We start from the raw sequence: 22,600 nt of genomic DNA on the forward strand, positions 1-22,600 counted from the left end.
GTCACAACCAGCAGCCCTATTGACTCGGGGACCAAATATTGTGTTATTTATATTGAAATTATGGTTATTTTGGAGTTTTTTGGCCAAATAAATTATGTTCAATCGAAAAAAAAGGCTCGAAACATTTAATTCTCTTTACAAAATGAAACAATATAGAGGTCACTTTGGGATAACCAGCCGCCATATTGATTCTGAGGACAAATATTGTGTTATTTGCATTAAAATTATGGTTATATTGGTGTTTTTTGGACAAAGAAATTATGTTCAATTAAAATAGAGGGCTTGAAGCAATCGAAAAATATAGCCGACTTACTATTCGTATGAAATTGAATTACAAGGTTGCCAGTGATTGCGACAAAGCGAGGAAAATGTGTGAATTTTTTTCTTCAATCTTCTCCAACTTGAAAATGGATAGCGTGACGAAAAACTTTTACTAAGCAATTAATTTCCAGTTTTCTACCTGTTAGATAGGGAGTCACCTTTTTTTTGAAACACCCTGTTAGTTTCATAATATAAAATCTCCATTATTAGGTTAATTCCTACGTCAATTGGGAGAAAATGTACTGGGCGTCCCAATAAGAATGGTTCTCGGCCATATCTCGGGAACCGTTTATAGTAGAGCTTCAGGAAAAAAAAAATTATAGCAAAAGTGACCTCGATAAAAACCTGGAAATTATTTACAGAGTTGTAGGTCCACCGCTAGAAGGCGTAATTAAATACCAAAAATTATTAACTGAATAATTTACAAATTTTGCCTAATTAAGATGCATTTAAACTATGATTATCGTATTCTTCAAGAAATTCAGCGTATATTTGATTTTACAAGTTTGAGTCTATCTCTTCAAATAAGAGGTAGGGGGAAGCGGGAACTTTATTATGAGAAAACGCCTGTAAGTCCAGTTCTACTTAACCTATCAATACAAACTTAGTTTTTTTGAAGAGAGCTCCTTTCTACCAATGTAAGAGTTATATTTTCGAAACAACCTAATGAGTAACGTATAAGCAACAGAATAACGAAAACCGCATTTCGATATCTTTTTCGTATTACGAGATATCCTAAGAAATGTGTAAATTTTAAGCATTTTCCTTTAAACATAAATTACTCCGGACTGACTGAACGGATTTTAACATTTTTTTGACTCCTTAAAATTGTCTTTCCTTGTTCTATTAATAATAGATCTAATTATAATGTCAAAATTACTTATGCTGTCACCGGGAAACTGCGTTATGGAAATTAAAATGGAAATATATAAAAACAAGTAGTGGGCCATGAAAAAAACAAAATCTTTTGTCAAATTAATAAACCTAGTAATTTGTTCATTTACGTGTCATTGCGATTTGTTTGCATTATATTCGATATAAAATTTACTTAAAAGTTCTAAGATGATTCTTACAAACGAAGAAGCATTTGATATGATAGGCATTTACTTTGAATGTATGAGAAATGCAACTGTTGTGGCTAGAGTATATGCCATACAATATCCCCAAAGACGTCATCCCTGTAACAGAGTTTTTCGTCGACTCATACACCGTTTAAGAACGACTGGAAATGTAAATCTTCCTGTATTTAGAAGACGCGGCAGAGGTTGTTCAGAGGAAAACAAAAATAAATGTTTTGGCATATGTGCAATTTAATCCGCATTTAAGTATTAGAGCAATAAATAGAGACTTGGGAATAAGCAGACCCACCGTTCAACGTATTTTGACAGGACACAGGTAAATTATGATGTAAAAAGATATGTTTCTCAAACATAATATACCCACCTAATATTATTTGTGGGCATGTTTATTTGTTAACTTAATAATTTATTTATGATTCCGGAAAGATATTTAATAGGACATTAGATTTCTTTTAGATTTAATCCATATCTTATAGTACTGCATCAACAATTGGTTGATCGTGATTACGACAGAAGGTTGGATTATTGCAACTGGTTACTACATATGGTATATGACGACCCTCAATTACTGTCACTTATTTTGTGGTCAGACGAAGCTACATTTAGTAGTGATGGTACGGTTAACCGGCATAATATGCACTATTGGTCACAGAATAATCCACGCTGGATGGAAGAAGTTCAGTATCAGGGGCGATGATCGGTGAATGGTATAATAGACAGTCAGATAATTGGACCTTTTATTTTTGACAACGCTACCTAAATTTTATAAGGGATAAATTACCACTTCTTCTAGAAGATATATTACTAGCAACTCGCAGGTCTATGTTGTTTCAGCACGATGGGTGTCCGGCGCATTTCTCCAGACAAGTAAGAGGATTTTTAGATAATGCTTACCCTGATAGGTGGATAGGACATGGAGGCCTATTTTTTTAGCCAGCCAGGTTACCTGACTTAACCGTCTTAGATTTCTATCTCTTGGGCCGGATTAAAGACCTTGTTTGTGCAATTAGACCCACTACTAGAGATAACATGATCGAGAGAATACGAAACGCCATTTAGGTCGTCACTAGCGAGGTACCTTAAGTTCATAACGCAGTTTCCTGGTGACAGCATAAGTAATATTGACATTATAATTAGAACTATTATTAATAGAACAAGGAAACAATTTTGAGGAGTCAAAAAATGTTAAAATCCGTTCAGTCAAACCGTAGTAATTTATGTTTAGAGGAAAATGCTTAAAATTTACACATTTCTTAAGATATCGACATGCGCTTTTCGCTAATCTGTTGCTAATTTGGTCTACTTTTATATTCCTCAATTAAAACTGCAAGTTTCCATTTAACATTTTTCAAGGATAATTTATTTATTTATTTAAAATTTATTTATTTATTACAAAAATTTATTTATTTAAAAAATAAATAAATAGCGCCCTCTAGCGTATACATTACTCATTAGGTTGTTTCGAAATTATAACTCTCACATTGGTAGAAAGGAACTTTCTTCAAAAAGACTAAGTTTGCATAAATAGGTTAATTAGAACTGGACTTACAGGCGTTTTTTCATAATAAAATTCTCGCTTCCCCCCACCTCTTATTTGAAGAGATAGACTAAAACTTGTGAAATCAAATATACGCTGAATTTCTTGAAGAATACGATAATTTTTGGTATTTAATTACGCCCTCTAGCGATGGACCTACAACTCTGTAAATAATTTCCATGTTATTCTCGAGGTCACTTTTGTTATAATTTTTTTTCCCGAAACTGTACTATAAACGGTTTCTGAGATATGGCCGAGAGCCATTATTGGGACAACCGGTACAATCCCAAGCAACATTACCAAATTCTCAAAGCGACTAATTTTTTGCGCGTTTAGTTTGTGCTTCTTCGGGTTATAACCGAAAATCTTTCGTCATACAGCTTGGCAAACATGGTAAGACCCCTAAGATTTTGATGCGAGGTAGACAAGTCTAGTAAATGTAGAGTGGTCATTTTTAAATTATAAGGGCGTACTTCGTATCGCTGATATAGTTTGAGACAAAAAATGGACGTTGAATTGGTCGACCGGCCATTGTATCAAACAGATCTAGCCCCTAGAAACGTTTTGGATAACTTGGGCAAATCGGCAACTAAAATCTACAGTAAATTGTTAGATGATGATAAGTATTTTGTCAAAATACATTAAAGAAGAGATTTGAAACTGGTTGAAGTACGCACTGACATGAATATACAGAGTGATTGATCAGTGTGATAAGTTCTTTGTCTTTTGAGATATCAGTTTGAAAATTTGACGGATTATAGCCATTATTAGTCTCCACATTCCAACATTATTTACAATCTACAGAATGCTATATTAAAGTTACATTTTTTTCAAACGAAACCCCCTATTTTTTATTGCATATTTCGAATCAGATTGACTTCCCTATTACAATTATATAGGGTTGTAATTTATACTAATGTTATTTAAAAAGTTATAACCGATTTTCTACACAAACACACGTGTTGTTTATACAGAAATACCATTTAAAATGATGTATTTTTCGATATCTACAATCGCTCAAAAAATATTCAAGGCGATTTGACAGTAAGAAAAAATGAATTTATTTGATAAATATTGATGAAAAAGATAAGGACAAAAAAAAGTTTTTATAATTTTCGATAAGATTGTATTGTAGTTACTAGGGAATACTAAAAATAAAGAATACTCGTATACAAGGGTTGCTATTTAAGTTTTGAGATATGGCAACACTGATGTAAATATGTCAATCTCACTTTGCCATCATGAAGTTTGACATTTTCAAAGGTGAACGTACTCGGATCTTGTTGTCGTTTACATGCTAGGATTTTTTATGACTTTCGATGTGGATTAAACCAACAGGCAACAGATGAGGCACCATCTTCATCCACCGTGTTTCACTGGTTTTCCGAATAACATGGATGCAGTGGATAAACTGATATTGGAAGATATCAAGACCGCGAGATTGAGGTAATCCATTTCATTCAGTACATTAATCCTTTCCAATTCTTTCAAATACTACTTCGAGAAATGTTTGGGTCGTTGTCATGTTGGAAGATAACTTTTCCGTCGATTTGACGCTGGCCAGAATGTACATTTTTCTTTAATATTTTTCCATAGTCGTTTTTATGGGTCTTCCAAAACGAGCTAAATCCAAAATTGCACAACTCACCTTCCGGAATAACTAGACATGTCTTCAATGTTCCATTAGAGAAACGTAAAATGGTCAATTCTGAATGGTACACCAGCATTTGCTTGCCAGAAGTGTTCAAGAAATTAAGAAAACCAATCGCAGACGACGAATCATTTCCACCATGACAATGCGACATTTTTGAACAGTCACAACATGGAATTGATGGTTAATCTGCCATACAGTCCCTGTTGGGCACTCAACGTTTTCTTCTTATACTCGAAGATCAAAAAGAAATTGCGAGGTCAACGTTTTTCTACACCTGAAGAAGCAGGTAATGTGGTCAAATTACCACTTTTGGAGGTACCTCAATCGGAATGGTTAATTGATTCAAACGCACGTAAAAATGTATTGATCTTAATGGAGTATACTATGAAAAACAGTAAACCCATATCCAATTCTTAATATATGTTTAGGTAGTTTTATACTTTTGGCTCTAGAAAATCGAAAAATCATTCGATTTCGATGAATTTTTATTAAATCTTCGTTTTTACGGTGAATTTACGATAAAAATTGTGTAAAAAAATGAAAACTCATATTATTTTCAGGGTTTTAAATGTTCATGAAAATGCACTCACGTAGAATTGTTGATAACTTTTTTCCAAATAATCAAATAAAGTTGTTATATTTTTGTTCATAATCTACACAAAAAATGAACAAATTGAAGAAACATCTCGAAACTTCAGTAGCAATCCTCGTATAAAGCTTCTTTTAACTTCAAATAAACAATATGTTAGAAGCTGATCCAAGTAAATTTAATTAAGGCAATAATATTCGCGTTGATTTGTAAGATAAATTAACTAAAAAATTATAATAATTGCATATTTTAGTATATAAATCGACCAAACATACTTATCTTAATCAGAGCGACATTTATTTTAATCTCAATCATAACAAAATAAAAACAACGTCGAAACGAGAAAAAACATGAAATATTCACCCGAATCCAGTTAATTTTAGAACGTTATTTCAAAATTATTATTGAACTGTCAAAATTTATACACACCGATATAGTTAATTCATGTACCAGACTGTTAGTACCAATAAAGATGTTTGCTACCTAGCAATTATTAATGCTCTGATAAGAAATATTACAACAGATGATAATTACGTTGATTTGATAAGAAAATTTCACATCAGTACGTTTTAATAACAGCTTGATATGTTAGTGACATATAAATATTTACATCAATTGTAGCGGTGAGTTCTACTATAATCCATTGTATTTTTAATGTTTTTTATTCTACGTCCGTTATAATATTCACATTTTTTTTATTAATTTGCATTCACAAAGAATGTAATTTCTAAATCGGTCAAAAAGCGTGTAAAGAAGTATCGTAGCGGTTCATTTTTTCACGCTTTTGCGTTAAAAAAAGTGCAACGCAATTATAATATTGAGTAATTATTTAGAATTGGGGCTCCAGGCAAAAATTGTTCCAAAAAATTTTTCACCACCTGGAAACTATTTCATTAGGTAGAATTAGATAATTAAAGGTGGGGGAGATATATTTCATGGGGTTTCATCGAAAACAAAACCTTTTTTAGGTATAAGTATAGCTTAAATTCGAATAATAAAGTGACAAAGAGGATGATATTAAATAGAAGAAATGAATTTTTCAGTTTTTTAACGATTGATATAATGAACCTAACCTAATCTAATCAAACCTAACCTAATCTAATCCAACCTAACATAACCTAATCCAATCTAACATAATCACATGTGCTATTTCTAAATATTTACTTAAAATTGTTTTATGAATGAAATAGTGGGATGTGACGCTTCTTCTCATATCAATTCGTTATTTCGATAAACTGTCACATTTTTATTTCTTAATATTCGTTCAAAAAAATCCGTTTTGCGTTTAATTAAAAGGAGTGTAGTATTATTATTAGCGATGGAGAGTAATGGTTAAGAAACTTTAAACTGCACACCAGAAGATGTTGTTGAACCGGCAACTGAACCGACTATGTCTTCAGTCAATTTTTGATTCTTTTGGTATGGCCATGCATATAACGGCACCAACCAGAATAACTAAAACTAGTTGCAGTACTATAGACTGTCGTGTAAGATCCAGAATCCACCGACTGTACTGTCTTTAATTAAGGTCTCTCCGATCATGAAGCAGTTACATTTTATGTCCGGACAGGACCAAATCCTGAGCTGCAATGTCAGTCTTCTTTGTAAAAAAACTTTGTAAAAACAGAAGCTTCAGTCATTGCTGCGTTAAATTGGTTCCACTCCACCCCAGAATGTCTTCAAGTTTAATATTGATGGTAGTGATTTGTTGTTGCCTACGGATTTGGTTGCTAGCCGAGTTTATTGGGGCGACCATTAGCTCATGCCATTGGCAAACCTTCCGCTTTTCGTTTATTTAGATTTGGATGCCATGAAGATAAACTCACCCTGATTGTCTTTAAATTTAAATGGATGTGGTTCTCCTAGTTTATTCACAATTTCATAAACAACAGAGTGCAGTCTCGAAATTTCAAGTGCTTGTTGTGGACAATTCCTTTAAGTGGGAGTTACATATTGCCACCTTATCTAAAAAATTAAGTTCCTCCTTTCTTGCGCTGAGAACAGTTTCCAAAGAACTTATTCACCTCCTTAACAGTTTATTATGCCTTTATCGAGTCGCGATATGCCCTTCTGGAGTACGTGTGGTACGACTCAATTTGAGGTGTTAGATATTTACTTGGACAAACCATCAACGCTCACTGCAGGGACTTCTTTGAAAGTGATTCTTCTTTATTCATCTTTGAATCCGTTTGCCTGATTCATAAGCACGCTTCTCCAATTTCAGAAAGATCATTGCACTGCTATCCACAACCTTTATCTACCTACTTTACGTTCAGAAGTTAAGGGCTCAATATTTTACAATGCGAAAAAAATGCACAATCACTTGCCAATTAAAATCAAATCGATATAATCTTTTCCCGCAATCTGCAATAATTTGAGGGCATATGTACTAGAAAGTGCCTTCTATTTTGTACACGACTGTTTGTTTTTTAGTTTTTACAAACTTTTGTCTACAAATTGTAACAATTTTTTGACAATAAGGCATTTCTCTCTTCTCTTTATTAAATCATGGTTTGAAGCAAACGATCTCTGTTTAAACACTGAAAAAACTTTATCCTATAAAGGAGTTTTAAAACATCTAAAACTCAACAATGACTTAATACGATACTCATATTTGATCAAATTTCTTGGTCCACATATTGACGGTGCCTTCAATGGTCTGTACATATAGACTCTACTTGCTTTCCATTAAATATGTGTCTGAACAGCTCGATTCTCGTACTGCTTTAACAACTGACTACTCGTTATTCGAATCGCATATTATGGTTTGCCTTTCTAGAAGTCTTGTAGTTTGCACCTCTTCGATTCTATCTTCAAATTACAATTAGTTATATTTATGGTTTGAATTGCGAATTCTATTTTAAAAAAGACAAAATCTTAACTCTCCCCGCTCTCTCCATTTTAGAATCTGTTTGTTTGCTTCGCAAACACTTCCACAACCCCAACTGAGAGACCCATGCATACCTACCCTACTAGAAGAAAGAAGACAGACATTTACTTGACTATACCTACTTCTAATCTGGTGAAAAATTCCATTATCTTCAGTGCGAAAAAATTATTCAATCAACTACCTTCTGAAATAAAAATTGCAAAAACTTTTGATAAATTTCGAGGTTTGACAAAGGCATTACTGCTGGAAACATCTTATCATTCTGCGGCTGAATTCTACAATTCACCATAGACTCTAGAGACTGGTATAATTCAATTTGTGATATATCTGTGATATATATCTTACAATTGTGTAAGATATACAAGATATACAATTATATACAACCTAATTACTATTATTGAAATCAATCATTATTTTGTATTTTCATATTATGTGATAGAAAAGTATGTAACTTTGTCCATAAAATTGTAAAAATTTTCTAGTCATCATTATTTATTAATGGAAATTGTCTAAAAATCATCCCCCACCTCCTATCGACTTGTGGTTGTTTTTAAGTTAGGTTAGGGTAGGTTACGTTAGGTTAGGTTATATTAAATTAGGTTAGGTTAGGTTCTACTCAAGAGCATTATTAATACAACATCTTTCCGTGCTCTTTCAACACCCCTCGCCACATCCCTTTACCATAAAAAAAGAGTTATTGAATTTTCAATTTTTTCGTGTGTATTTTTCCAGGATAAAATAATAATTACTTGTGGTTACGTCAATTATAATTGTTCATAATTCCACTGAATCAATTTCATATACTTTTCACATATTATTTTCACTATTTAGCTGTATTTTTTATTTATATATTTGCAAATAAAATTTATAATTTGTTAACACACGAAATTCCGAAAATGTCATATTTTAATTAATTAACCCTCTCTATTTAGGGGATGACCGACGGCTGGAATAATTTTTTTTGTGTTCAGTACACTTTTCTTCATTACCCCCCACAATCCCAAATCGATAGGGGGTGGGGGATGAGTTTTAGATTTTTTTGTGTTCGAGTACACTTTTCTTTATTACCCCCCACAATCCCAAGTCGATAGGGGATGGGGGATGAGTTTTAGATTTTTTTGTTTGTTCAGTACACTTTTCTTTATTACCCTCCACAATCTGTCGATAAGGAATGGGGGATGAGTTTTAGATTTTTTTGTTTGTTCAGTACACTTTTCTTTATTACCCTCCACAATCCCAAGTTGATAGGGGGTGGGGGATCAGTTTTAGATTTTTTTGTGTTCGTTCAGTACACTTTTCTTTATTACCCTCCACAATCCCAAGTCGATAGGGGGTGGGGGATCAGTTTTAGATTTTTTTGTGTTCGTTCAGTACACTTTTCTTTATTACCCCCACAATCCCAAGTCGATAGGGGGTAGGGGATGAGTTTTAGATAAATACCTCATCAATTTGTAATTAATATACAAAATGTTGTTTTGATAATGATTGATATCTATTGTGATGAGTAGAGTACTTAGAGACTGAAATAGAAATTTAATGGGAGAGTGAATTCCTTCAAAGTCATAAAATAAATTTTTATATTGATGTCAAACTGCTGTACATTTTTATTTGCCCTGACCAGGGTTGTTTGTCACCAAATAATCCTATCTAACTATTGATTGTTATCAAAATTTGCAAACCAGATACGGTAAAAGCAACCGGTACTGTTCAAACAATATTATTTACATGTGAATTCTGAAAATCTAAAATTCCGCTTCAACTTTTATTGACCTGTTTTCTTTGATTATCTTAGTTTCGTTTACGATCGGCAAACGGGTGACTTTCGTTTCGATAAACGTTCTCTCACTAATTTGCTTTGAACCATAAATAGGAAAGTAAATGCACTCCCAAAAATTCGGTATAGTCACTTATCTTTTATAAATATATATATAAACGATTAGACCGTCCTAACATTCAAAAGGGTCTCCATTTTAGTAGTATGCTCGCAATTTTGACAAGTAAATTCGAATTTTTATTTATCTACTTCTAATTAATCGAAATAATTATAAAAACAGAATGAAATCATTAATTTTGAAATTTGTTGTTAAGCGGGCTACACACGATACTGCGGCGTCGTACGACAGGATCGTGTTGTCAGACCAAATTGTAATTTTATTAACGTCCTTGTGCTTAATTAGGTTAGAAACACCTGCCCGGGGTAAATCTTAATTATTCAAGAATAACAATAATTCAAAATACCATAACTTTGGTTTATAAATCGTTAAGTTAAGAGGTCAAACAAACAAAGAATTGGTTACTATTATTAAAGATCTAAAGTAAGAGGAAATTTATTATATTGACAAGCTGTGCAAAAAACAGGGTCGTACTTTTCTCAGACTACCTCCTTACTATTGCATATTTAACCCTATAGAGTTAATAATCAGTCTTCAGAACTGAGTGAAGAGGTTGTAGAACTTGTAAAAAAAGTTCTAGCAGCAGACCTCCAAGAGCTTAAGAAAAACTGTGTTGAACATGTACGCCTATGTTAGATCAATCAAAATTGTCGGCAATTGTTTCAATAATCTGCAATTGATATTGGAAGAATTATATAAAAAAAAAAAAGAAAATGGATACATTGGTTATTGAGCAAACCAACTGGATATATTCGTTTTTGATAAAGCAAGGTTAAATGGTTCCAATCAAACAACATTATTTTAAATCACATCAAACTTAAATATTAATTAAAAACTTGATTGGCAATCGCAATTAGAATCATCATCATATCGTTCATGATTGCCAGGAACATCTGGTTCTGTATGAACAGGTTCAGTGAAATTTTGACTCAATAATTCTTTGTATCAAGAAAAAGTTTCATCTTTCTCCCAGACTTTACGTCTGCTTTCTTCAAATTACATAAGACATTTATTTACGTTAGGCGATGCTATTGATTGGGGATGTGTCTTTCTTGATTTCAAGATGCTAAACCCAATCCTTCGAGTTTTCCATAACACGATTTGACATCCTTCAAGCTCCAGCAATAAAACAACCCCATGTCTCTTATTAATCGTTTGGTATTCTTCCTTTGGTGTAATTAGAAAACTATCTCCACGTATGGGAAATGTCAAATATATCTCTTCAATATTTTCTGAGGATTTATTGACGAGCCAAAAGATAATTTTTGTTTTGGCCGCCACAGTCATCATTCTTTTGCCCGATAAATTCAAAGACTTTAAGTGATGCAAGAGCCCTGATTCAACTTCATCTTCGTCTTCAAACCATTAATGGAAACCCACGAAACAAATATTGTAATAGCTAGTTTATCGAGAATAAATAAACTCTAGAGTCTTGAATGGGTGTTCGAGGTTGAAACAAAAATTTTCCTAGTCAGGATCATCATTTATTCATAGCTTTGGCATGACTCAAAAGAGGAGCTTATTCAGCGTGTTTTCCAGATATAGCACAATGGTTCAATAACCATAATTGGTTAGGTGAACGAGCAATGTCGAGGATCTCAATGCGACTATTTAGAATTTTCTTCCGGGACAGTTGGTTTCCTTCAAATCTGTATTACCACCTCACAATTTGCAGTTAAAAGTAGGATCAGTTGTCATCATCAACCTCGACTGTGCAATGGAACAAGACTAGCTGTGAAAAAGGTGATGATTGACGTCATTCAGGCAACAATCATAAAGGAAAAATACAATGGATAGGATGTCTTGATCCTGCGTATATTCCAGCTGAGTTACCATTCGAGCTTAAACATTTACAATTTCCGGTACGTCTGGCCTTTGCGATAACCATAAATAAATCGCAAGGCCAGTAATTGGCAGTTTTCGGAATCAACTTGCGAGGGTTTCCCTGTCTCGCGCATGGACAATTATACGTCGGAAAACCATTATCTTTGTTTATTTAAGCACCACACAACAAAACAAAAAATGTAGTTTATCAGAAAAATTTAAATTTATTAACAAACTGTATCATAACAGTGTGTGTCTGTCAAGCAGCATCTAGTGTAATTTATCGAAAATAATATTAAGCGCGTGGAATATTCCATTGTTTTTAACAAAGAGTATTTCCGCTTGTTGCTAAGAGATGGTGTTAAATTTTTTTGGCTCCCTCCACCCATGTTCTGATAATACATTTTTTTCCCTCAAATCTCAATTTTAGTGAATATGTGTACTAAGTTTGAGCATTTTACAACACAACTTCACCCCAAAATCACAATTTATTGTACTGAAAATTGAGGTGTTTTTATATATATCTCGAATTGAACACGGTCCTGCATCGAATGTGAGAAGTATACAGTTCAATCGTGGGAGTGATAAAACTAAAATAGGGATAATTATATAAATTTGATATCAAAAAATATTTATTTTCAATTTTATAGCTTCCCAAATTCACTCTATGACTACTGAATATTTCATACCAAATTATTTATCAAATACAAACAGTTGATGAAGTTTATTTCTATTTTCGTTTTAACCCCGTTATAAATATGTGGTTTATCGATGTTTATGCACTGGTTCCAGTCCGTCTAGAAAAATACAAATCAGCCGAAGCATATTTATAAATCGCTTTCACCTATACATTATACAGGATGATCTGGAGTTTAATATAGAATTATATACAAACACATTCTATCAGAACTTTTAATTAACACTAGCAGTGATAATAAATTAATTTTTTATTGGAATGTCAAATGTAAATTGAAAGGCACATATCTCAAAAAATGTAAATTATCTTACATATACGGGGCAGAGACTTTTCAAATACAGTCCTGCGATCTCTTCTTGATAGACCGGAGTAAAAGCCTTTAAAAATTATAAAAAGTAAAACCAAAATAATAGTAAGATAAAATCTATTGGAAAATGAGGAGAACATAATAAAAGGAAAAATAATTTACATGCGATCTGTGGTTATGAAGGGGAAGGGAGGGAGTTTTTGGGGGGTAAATTTCCATTTCTGGCAAAACTACAAGTTCTATGGAAAAAAGTCGAATGGGAAATTTGTACGTAATAAAAAGATTTAAAACTTTTTTTTTTTGAACTTTTTTCACATAACCTCAAAATTTATGTGAAAAGTGAAATAACTAAGTTTTTCGTTATTTCTACTTATCTTTTACAAATGTTTTATTTTTCTACGAAATTTGGTGAAATCTTTTTATGTCACAAACACACTGATTTATTTGATTTGAAATAATCATTTTTTAACCTTCTTCTTCTTCTCAATTCGTCTTCTCATTGAAAGTTGGCGACCAAGTTTTTAAATGCGTCTCTGTCCCTCTACTCTGTCCTGCATTATGTTCTGTAGAAATAGGTACGAGGTCTGGCTATTAAATAACCAGACTGCGCGCCTAGAGAACGCCCTAGACGCGTGGTGCGTTGGGTAGATATCTTGTCTATGCACGTCCCAAAACACGTTTCCGTCACTATTATAGTATTTGTGCTGTAGCGTTTTAAAACAAACGACAATTTTCTATCTCGTGCGCGTGTTTTTGAGTGGTGTAATCACTTTAGAGAGAGCGCTGAAGATGGCCAGCGCCCAGGTCTCACTGTGACTGTTTCAACTCCGGGAACAGTGACCAAAATCAACCAAATTATGCATGCAGATTGTCGAATGAACATCCGGATGATTGCCGAGGCTGTAAAAGCCGATAGAGAAACGGTCAGAAAAATTTTACACGTCGTATAGGAGTAAAAAAAATGAATATGCAAAATCGGTATACGCCGCGTATTTTTCTGTTTGAAAAATAATAACTTTGAAATGTTTCCCACTTTCAAAATTACCTGTCTTGCTGAGGAAACAGATAAAAGTAAAGATCTTATTAATAATTATTTGACCAGTCTATGGAAGCAATTTGCGTTTTACTTTAAAGATTTTGACATGTCCAAATATGAATGGATTAGAAACCCGTTTGTGCAGGAGCAGGAAATGATAATTGACTTATCAAGTGATAGCTCATTAAAGCAGTGTTTCAAGACGAAAATAATATGGTAAAAGTTATGGATTGTTAACCCCTGCCGTGTAGAATTATTTATGTATAAGTTCTGTTTTCGCAACTTTAAATGCCTATAACCTATGAGAAAATTTGTTTTTTGTCGCAGCATTATTTTCACGCCATCTAATTCCGTAACACTCTGTATATAAGATGCAATAAAAACTGATTCGGCTCGGCCATTACTGTATACGTTTCTTAATATCTACATACAAGTAGACCAGTCATGTCAAAGATACGGCCCGCGGGCCGTATCAATAAGGCCCACGATCGCAATGTGTCACAGAAGGAAGAATCATGTTTTTTAGAGTTTTTAGACTTAATTCGATGTTTTAAATACTCGTATTCTCAAGTCTGCGGATGTTAATAAGTAATTTTGAGGGCAGCGCGTGCCTAGACAAGCGAGAAAGACAATATCGCCATCTGTTAGCAGTATTATTTTTGTCGAAAACAATAGAATCTTCCACGCGCTTCGAGTCTAAACTAGGACCTTCCTTAACCATATAAAACGAGTGCATCGACTTTATGTGAGTCAGTTGAGTCGAGTAATCGAAGCGATACCATTTCCCTCATTTAAAATTATTTGGCACAGTGAACCAAAAACAATTGGATGAATATTCTCAACTTCTTCAAAATTTGATTACGGAATTCAACAATCGTTTTTGAAGACTTTCACAAAATGAATGAAATGGAATTTCCAATATTCAACAATCCATTCAATTTTGAAGCTTCACAGGCACCAGTTCATTTGCAAATGGAGTTGATAGATCTTCAATCGGACAATATTTTGAAAGAAAAATTTAATGAGATTAACGCTCTTACATTTTATAAACAATATTTCAAGAGTTTGGATAATTAGCCGGAATATAAAAAGCACACATCATTCTCTGCATGTTTGATAGCACCTATTTATGTAAGCAGATGTTTTCAGTCATGAAAATAATTAAGAACAAACACAACAACATCCCCAATCAGTTCTTAAAATAACTACAACGACATCAAAAATAAGATAAGTCAAGTATGTGGATCCTCGATCACGTAGCATCTTTTATAACTTTCATATGATTTTTAACAACCGTATATTATATAATTATATAATTTAATAAATAAAATGTTAAGCTAATTCAGTTCATTTCTTTTATTTTCAATCTAGCCCACCTACGAATCCATAATTTAATATATGGCCCTCTGAAAAATTGAGTTTGTAACCCTGAAGTAGAGGGTCCATTATAATTAAATAACCAAACCATAAATATAAAACAGAATTAATTGATCTACTTACTGCAATATCTACATTGCTGGAGTGAATAGATGAGATCTTCATATTCATAAAGTATTTGAAATCACTACATACTAATTACGTATGAAATTATATAAATGGTAATAATTGAAACACAAGCCGTGGAATTTCATATTTACATTTATAATTAACATCGCTGGTTATAATTGAGGATCATTCAATATTAAATCAACACTCTGAAATAAAAAAAATTACTTGACCTCTCAGAATTTGATATGAAGGTTGTCCTCAAAAAATTTAAGAAACATGCCAATTTTTTTTGAAATATCTCACACGGTTTGTTTCCCAAAATCCATCAAAAAAACGTAACAGACATATTTTGAAATCACCAAAGCTTTTCTCCTAATTGAGCTAGAGATATATTGATACACAACACCACGCACCTTTATAAAAATGATTTTGAAAGATTAAATTCAAAATTTTGATTTTCTTAAAAACCGAATTTTTTTAAATTTTCACAAAATTCCTATCTTAGAACAATTTATACTTTTCGTAAGCGATACTGAAAGTGGGTTTATAGTTAAATAATAATTTTTAAAAAGGAAGTTTCATGACAGTACCACAGATTTCTTTACTAAATTACATAAATCATGAACTTAATAAGTTCTTAGGCAAAGGTTATTCAGAACTAGATGATTTCCGAAGTCTGTACGACTTCTTCAGATGTTATTACATAATTCCTTTGTGTACGAGAGTTGGGATCAACTTTTCAAAATACATCTGTCAGTGGTTTCCACAATATGTCTGGTTTTCTTGGATATGAAAATGACGGCGAAGAAACAGCAGGTAGATACACCACCACTACACCAACACTCACAATTACACTCTCTAACGGACGTTTCTATAACCAAGTTATCGTCTTCAGAGAGTTAGACTTAACTTACCTGTTTTATACTGAATTTTCTCACCAACAAACCTTCTCCCGCGAAAATTAATTCCAACCTCGACGGCGGGAATCTTCACATTTATACAATTATCTATAGAGTGGACTGTAGGAAAAGGGCCCTTTGTCCTTATTTAAGCCTTTCGTACATTTAGTAATTTCAATGCTTTCTAATGCATCCAACAATTAATGCAAATTTTTTTAAAAAATAATAAATTTTTGGATACATTTGAAAGCATTGAAATTGCTAAATATAAGAAAAGCTTAAATAGGGACAAAGGGCCAATTCCTTACTGCAACAATTCAGCACCGATAGTGACTTTAACGGTCATCTATGCCCTCGAAAATTTCTAACACAGGTTAAATAGAACTGAGCAATCATTTGTGTGTATAATTGATGGTAACTTTAGTCACTTGTAGTTTTTCGGGGCATTTTTGGTTGGTTACTGTTTCCTCTGTTGTATCTTCAGAGATTATTTTAACACATATCTTGAATTCAAAGGCTTTCAAGCAGGATCCATCCATCAGCCTCCCACTTCGAAATTTTTAGAATCATTTAAGGTTGGTTTATGCAGTCATAATTAAAAATTACCATTTAACTAACCAATTAAATTACTAGTTGAAAGACACTAAAATGGTACTTGTAGTTCATGCAGAAAATTAATAGTAAATTTAAATTCAAATTAAACTAAGAGTTCGTCAACTTTTAACCTGTTGGTTTAATTTTGTGAGGTTTTGAGCACAGAATATGTTAGGTCAATCTGTATTTGTAGTATTGTTTTGTTTACAACATCCTTGCTCTTCATTTAAGTAAATATGATTCGCATCATTGCGCCAATTTGATTTTTGCCTCGGTGCCTTGATTTTCAAAAATGGTATAACAAAATACGAAAAAGTGAAGTCTAAAACTCAGCAATGTACTTTAGACAATGGATAGTGTCAGAAGTTTTCAACATTTGTACGACAAAAAGGACCCATACAGGGAATTTCTATTGGTTAACCAGTAATTTATAATTATAAAAAAGTACCACCAAGAAAATTTAGTTTAATGCTAATTTTAATTGTGGCTGTTTAGGAATTTGAAAAAATTCACTTTTGGAGAGAATCAAAATCAAAATGTTGAATTTTTATACTTTTTATATCAAAGCACGTGGTGTTGTACATCAAAAGAAAGCATTTTAACTGAGAAAAATGACACCACACGTCAATTAGAAGAGAAGCTTTAATGATTTTGCAAAGTATGTCTGTTACGTTTTTTTGGTGGATATTATTTTATTTGCAAAAAAAATTGGCATTTTCCTTAATCTCTATGAAGACAACTTTAATACCAAATTTCGTTAAATTCTGAGGTGGTCAGGTTTATACGCCGTGTCGATTTGAAATGGAATGACCCTTGATTTGGGAAATTCATTATTTTAAATATAATTGAGGAAATATACAATTCATAAGTACACAATTTTCAAAATACTACAATAGATAATACAGATAAAAGTTTATATAAGTCCCAAACAATCAAACTTCTTATATAAAAGCAAACTCAATTATAAATTACATATTTTATAGTAATGTACACATTCACGTTTTTTTTTATAATCCAGATATACCTCGTCTCGTCTCGTAATAAACACAAGACAATAATATATAATATACATTTTGCCTTTATACAAAACTATAAATGATGAATAATCTTTTGTTTAAAATATTGCTGATGTTAAGTGTGAATAACAGATATATTGAAGGTATTTAATAAAATATTTATCTTACAAGTGCTAATAACAAAACTAGTATCTCATGAATATTTACCATGTTATTATGGTACTTTATGAAATGTCGTGTATTAGAAAGAATACATTTTTTCAACTTTTCAATTTTATACTTTGTACTAAATTTTCTTCAGAACATTTCAAAAATATAATATTTTGTATGACAAATATTGGTAAAAATATATAAAATTATAAAAGAGAACAAAGAATTTCTAACTAAGAATTGACAAAATCAATATCAGTTTTATTTAATATATAATATAATATAAAACAATACAAATAAACTAAAGATCAGATTGTGGTTTTCAGTAGAAAAAAAACAAGGTTATGGCGTACTTACCTAATTAGACGCTATGAATCAAATTTGCACCACTACAGAATGTTTCCAATAACACTTTTTTACGAAACTTTATTCACTAAAAGGACTAAAATAGCTTGTCAAGCACATTTTTTAAATAAAACGAAGGACGAAATGATTACTCCTCACATTTCAATTGTAACAATTCACTTAAACAGCTGTTCTTAGGAACTTTTCTGTTGCCAAAAATATTGGTCACTCTGTTTAGGCTATGACTAAGATGCCAGTATTATACAAATTTTTATTTGAAAATACATTGTACTCCAATATTTATCAACAAAAAATGATTAGAATTTGTCGGTGATAATACCGAAACAATAACATTTCCTTTATGATTTCGAAAAATAAACATAGTCTTTTGACATTTAGGCAACTGTTTATACAAAACACTGTAATGTTGATTGCATATATTATACATGTATAAAATTTATTCAAAAAGAAAAATTATTGAAAATTGCTATATTAAAGTAAAATAATGGAAATTTTAGTTTGGTAGTTGTTTGTGATAATAAAAAAATAATTGCTGTGGAAATACTATTGTATTATTGTATTGTAATTACAATGTTATCGAATTACATAATAAAAAATAAAATCTATCATCCACTTAACAACATCGTAGTTTTTTATAAAAATGTTGGTTATTATCAATAGTATAGATCAGGGGACGGCAAACTTATGAGTCATGAGAGCCAAAAATTACAATTTATTAGACAAAAATTACAATTTACAAAATTTCGAAGTTTTTAAAGACCTAACCTAATCTAACAACAAAATGTTTTAGTGTCAATTATAAATAGTACCTACTCCCATAAACAAAGTTTTTTGGTAAAAAATTGTTCTTTCATTCATAAGAAGAAATATCTATTTATTGATATATTTGTAGTATTTTTAGAACAAACTAGATAATTTATTTATGTGGATTGGAAGTAGATGGTTGGGAAAGTTTTCAGGATGTTTGCAGCTTATTTTTATATTCACTGCAAAAGTAGACTCAAAAATAGAAAAATAGAGAACGTTCATTCCTTCACTACCTTTGTTAATACATTTTAAACACTTACCAAACTTATCAGAAGACAAAAGCATTCTATGGACCCCGAAACATTCTGTGCTGTACTAAATGGACTTACAAGAAAAAGATCCAGGAAAATTACACAAATGAGATCTACCTGAAGTGTTTTAGGACTAGATCACTCCTTTAGAAATCTTATACTACAAGGTATAAGAATTATTAGCGTAAAAAATGCTTTTGGTCAGTTTGGACCCTTGAATTCAACCCAAATGATGTTCTTTTAAGAGCTGAAAGGCGACTTGTAGGTGCTCCTGGACAATGCTGCTTGAGGAAGCACCTAATGAAGCTAGCCCTAGTAATAAATAACAGTTCAGGTTCTGTGGGAAAGAGGATGAAACTTCTTATCATCTACAAAATATAATACAAACGAGCTTAGAAAATGTTTTGGACGAGAATCTTTCCTGATACTGTTTCCTTAGAAAGCAACTAACGAGACTAGGTCTACCAATAAATAACGAGTGCAGGTAATGTGGAGAGGAAGATGAAACTCCGGATCATCTAGACGGTGTAGAAAATGTTTTGGACGAGAGCCTTGTAGGAGTAAAAAGAATCAATTCTACACTGGATTCAATTAGGACAGTAACGCGAGGTGTAGTTGCTTCCGATTTGTGACAATCTTTCCTGAACCTGCTGCTTAAGCAAACACCGAATGAGATTAGTTCTAGAAGTAAATAACGAGAGCAGGTTCTGATGGGTTCGAGATAATCTAGCTATAAAATGCTTTACTTTGACAAGCCCGAGTAGAAAATGTTATAGGCGAGAACCTTCTAGAACACTTTCTGTTATACTGTCTAAGGAAGCAACTAATGAAATAGGTCTAGCAGAGTCAAAAAGCGTAGTGTCACCTCATTTTTAACAGTCTCCAGAAAAGTCACAGACAGGAGAAAATTATAGAGGCTGTAGAAGTGGACTACTTAAGAAGATGGTGCAGGATATCCAGATCAGAGCATATACGACGAAAAATAGGTCGGGTATATACGACTTCAGAAAGAATATAGACTTAGCAGCTGCTCTGGTACGGACATGTGATGAGGATAGAGTAGAACTTGTTGCTGAAGAAAGCATCGATGTGTCTACTGCAGAATAGAAGAAGACGAGAAAGACCCTTGAAGACCTGGAAGGAATTGAACAGACCATGAAAGACAAAGCTATCCAGGAAAACGAGTGGATAGACACTAAAGTATTCAAAATGAAGGATGCGTCAAAGGAAGCCGTAGGAGATCTACGCTGTATATATTATCTCCAGTGGTGATCATCCGACCAGAGCTATCATGTATTTATAATATTTAAAATCATCGACTACATTTTAGTTTTTGAAATCTTCACCATTTAACATGTTAACAAAACATTAAAATAATTTTGTACGAAAAATGTTGAAGTTTATTTACTTTTTTTAAAAAATTGACCATACTTAACACAATATTTGGGAAACTGCTAATTTGTTTTCAAATAAACCATTGTTTACGCTCTAAAAATACCGCCCCCGCTCGTCTAATTTTTACCTTATCATCATCATTTCAGCCATCGGATGAGCACTAATAAGGGGCGTAGGTCTCTCTCTATAACAACCGCTGGTCTTTCCAACTTGGGTCATTATTTTAAAAAATGTATATTCAGTTATATCAGAAGATACAAAAAATATTTATTCTGTTGATATTCATGAAAAAAGCTCGTTTAGGATTAGATCTAACTATATATATTCAATTAGGTATAAATCCGGAGACCTTGAGGGATGATTTTAAGCTTGGTTAAATCACATGAGGTTTCCTTCATTATTGGAGATGTTTTTGTTTCAACAATAAAGATAGTCCGTAGTTCCGGGTTCAGATAGATCACTTATCAGCTGATTGCGGACTCTCTAACTATTGTGTCCCTCATATATTCATTTAGGGTCAAATCCGGACACCTTAAAAAATGATTTTAAGCCTGGCGGAATCACTTGAGTTTTCTATTCCGATCAAATTGTTAATGACGGAGATTGAATGTAATACTGAGCCGTACGCAATGAATAAATTTGATAAAGCAATGTATAGCATAGTCCAATTAAAGGGGGGCCTAAAAGACGTTCGTCACATCTCCTTCATCATTGAAAATGATTTTGTTTCAACGATAAAGATATTCGAGGTTCGGATCACAGTTTCTGTACGTCGCCTTTAATTTTTCAAATTTAACACACACCTACTGAATATTCGAAAATATTTTCTTAAACAATGAACATAATTCAGAAAATTTAACTGTAACAATGTGGTAATATAAATTTTTATTCTGTAAAGTCTGTGTTACCCGTCACTGGTATTAGCTTGACGGATTGTACCTATGTCGCCATTAGAATCTCAAATATTTCGCCGAGTTGTCAAAAAGGTCCAAAACAAGCAATTAACCAAATGTACCTCAACTAACAAGCCCTTAAAGAGCGAAAAAGTTGAGTGAAATCTTGGCGCCGGCGCCTGGCGGACGATTTTGTACTCTTATCGCGTTTCATAACAAGGAAAATGGCAAATTTGTCGATACCGACAAAGTCAACACCGTCTAGACTTATGTTACGCCACTTTTTGAGACCACCACTGAGTCAATTTTCTAAAATTTGAGTTATTTTGACCAGATAAAAACCAATTAGATTATGAAAACTATAATTTCCTACAAATATCAAAACAGTACAATAATCCAAGAAAATTATTTATCAATAGACTGTCTTTAAATTAGGAGTTTTTTTTTCTAAAAAATATTACAATTGTTTGAGAATCATTGTGACTTGTACCCTTCGTAGAAAAGGGATGCCAATCATTTTAGAAACATAATTTTCAATACGCTACGTGTTAAAACTAAAATTATAACGATTAGTCCAGAAACCAGCAGTAAAAAAAGGTTAAAACTGTAGAATATTGATAATCAACGGCGATTTTTTTGAAAATTTTGATTTAAGCTGTACCTACCCCCTTATTTAAAATCTAGCCCGTTCCAAATGATTCCTTTTGAAAATAATTTAAAAATATTCGATTTTAGCATGTATTTGAGTGAAATACAGTTTAAATTAATTATTCGTAGATCTGTTTATATTTTCAGTTTATGATTAATCGGAATGCAACCTCTGCAAAGATCATTCTCGAAGGGTAGTAATATTAAAAGCTTATTTTAAAGACACTATTATAATCTATATTTTTATGAAAATTTGAATTCAAGCTC

General features: G+C 32.4%; 2 protein-coding genes across 5 annotated transcripts in view; one reads left to right on the forward strand and one right to left on the reverse strand.

The window, feature by feature from the left end:
* LOC130448445 (kinase D-interacting substrate of 220 kDa B) overlaps positions 1 to 18,625 on the reverse strand; it is an 89,164-nt gene extending 70,539 nt beyond the window's left edge. For 2 of the 4 annotated variants that reach the window (XM_056785829.1, XM_056785834.1), the window contains exon 1: positions 18,331 to 18,624. The gene's annotated coding sequence lies outside the window, so the exon portion shown is untranslated. Of the gene's footprint in view, positions 1 to 18,330 lie in introns of all 4 variants that reach the window. The other 2 variants (XM_056785833.1, XM_056785835.1) reach the window with 2 other exon arrangements.
* The window catches only part of LOC130448455 (general transcription factor IIH subunit 3), a 120,970-nt gene continuing 104,128 nt past the window's right edge, over positions 5,759 to 22,600 (forward strand). The window contains exon 1 of the mRNA XM_056785848.1: positions 5,759 to 5,803. The gene's annotated coding sequence lies outside the window, so the exon portion shown is untranslated. The remainder of the gene's footprint in view (positions 5,804 to 22,600) is intronic.

The sequence above is a fragment of the Diorhabda sublineata genome, chromosome 8, assembly GCF_026230105.1.
Source record: "Diorhabda sublineata isolate icDioSubl1.1 chromosome 8, icDioSubl1.1, whole genome shotgun sequence".
In the NCBI taxonomy this organism is placed as follows: Eukaryota; Metazoa; Arthropoda; class Insecta; order Coleoptera; family Chrysomelidae; genus Diorhabda; species Diorhabda sublineata.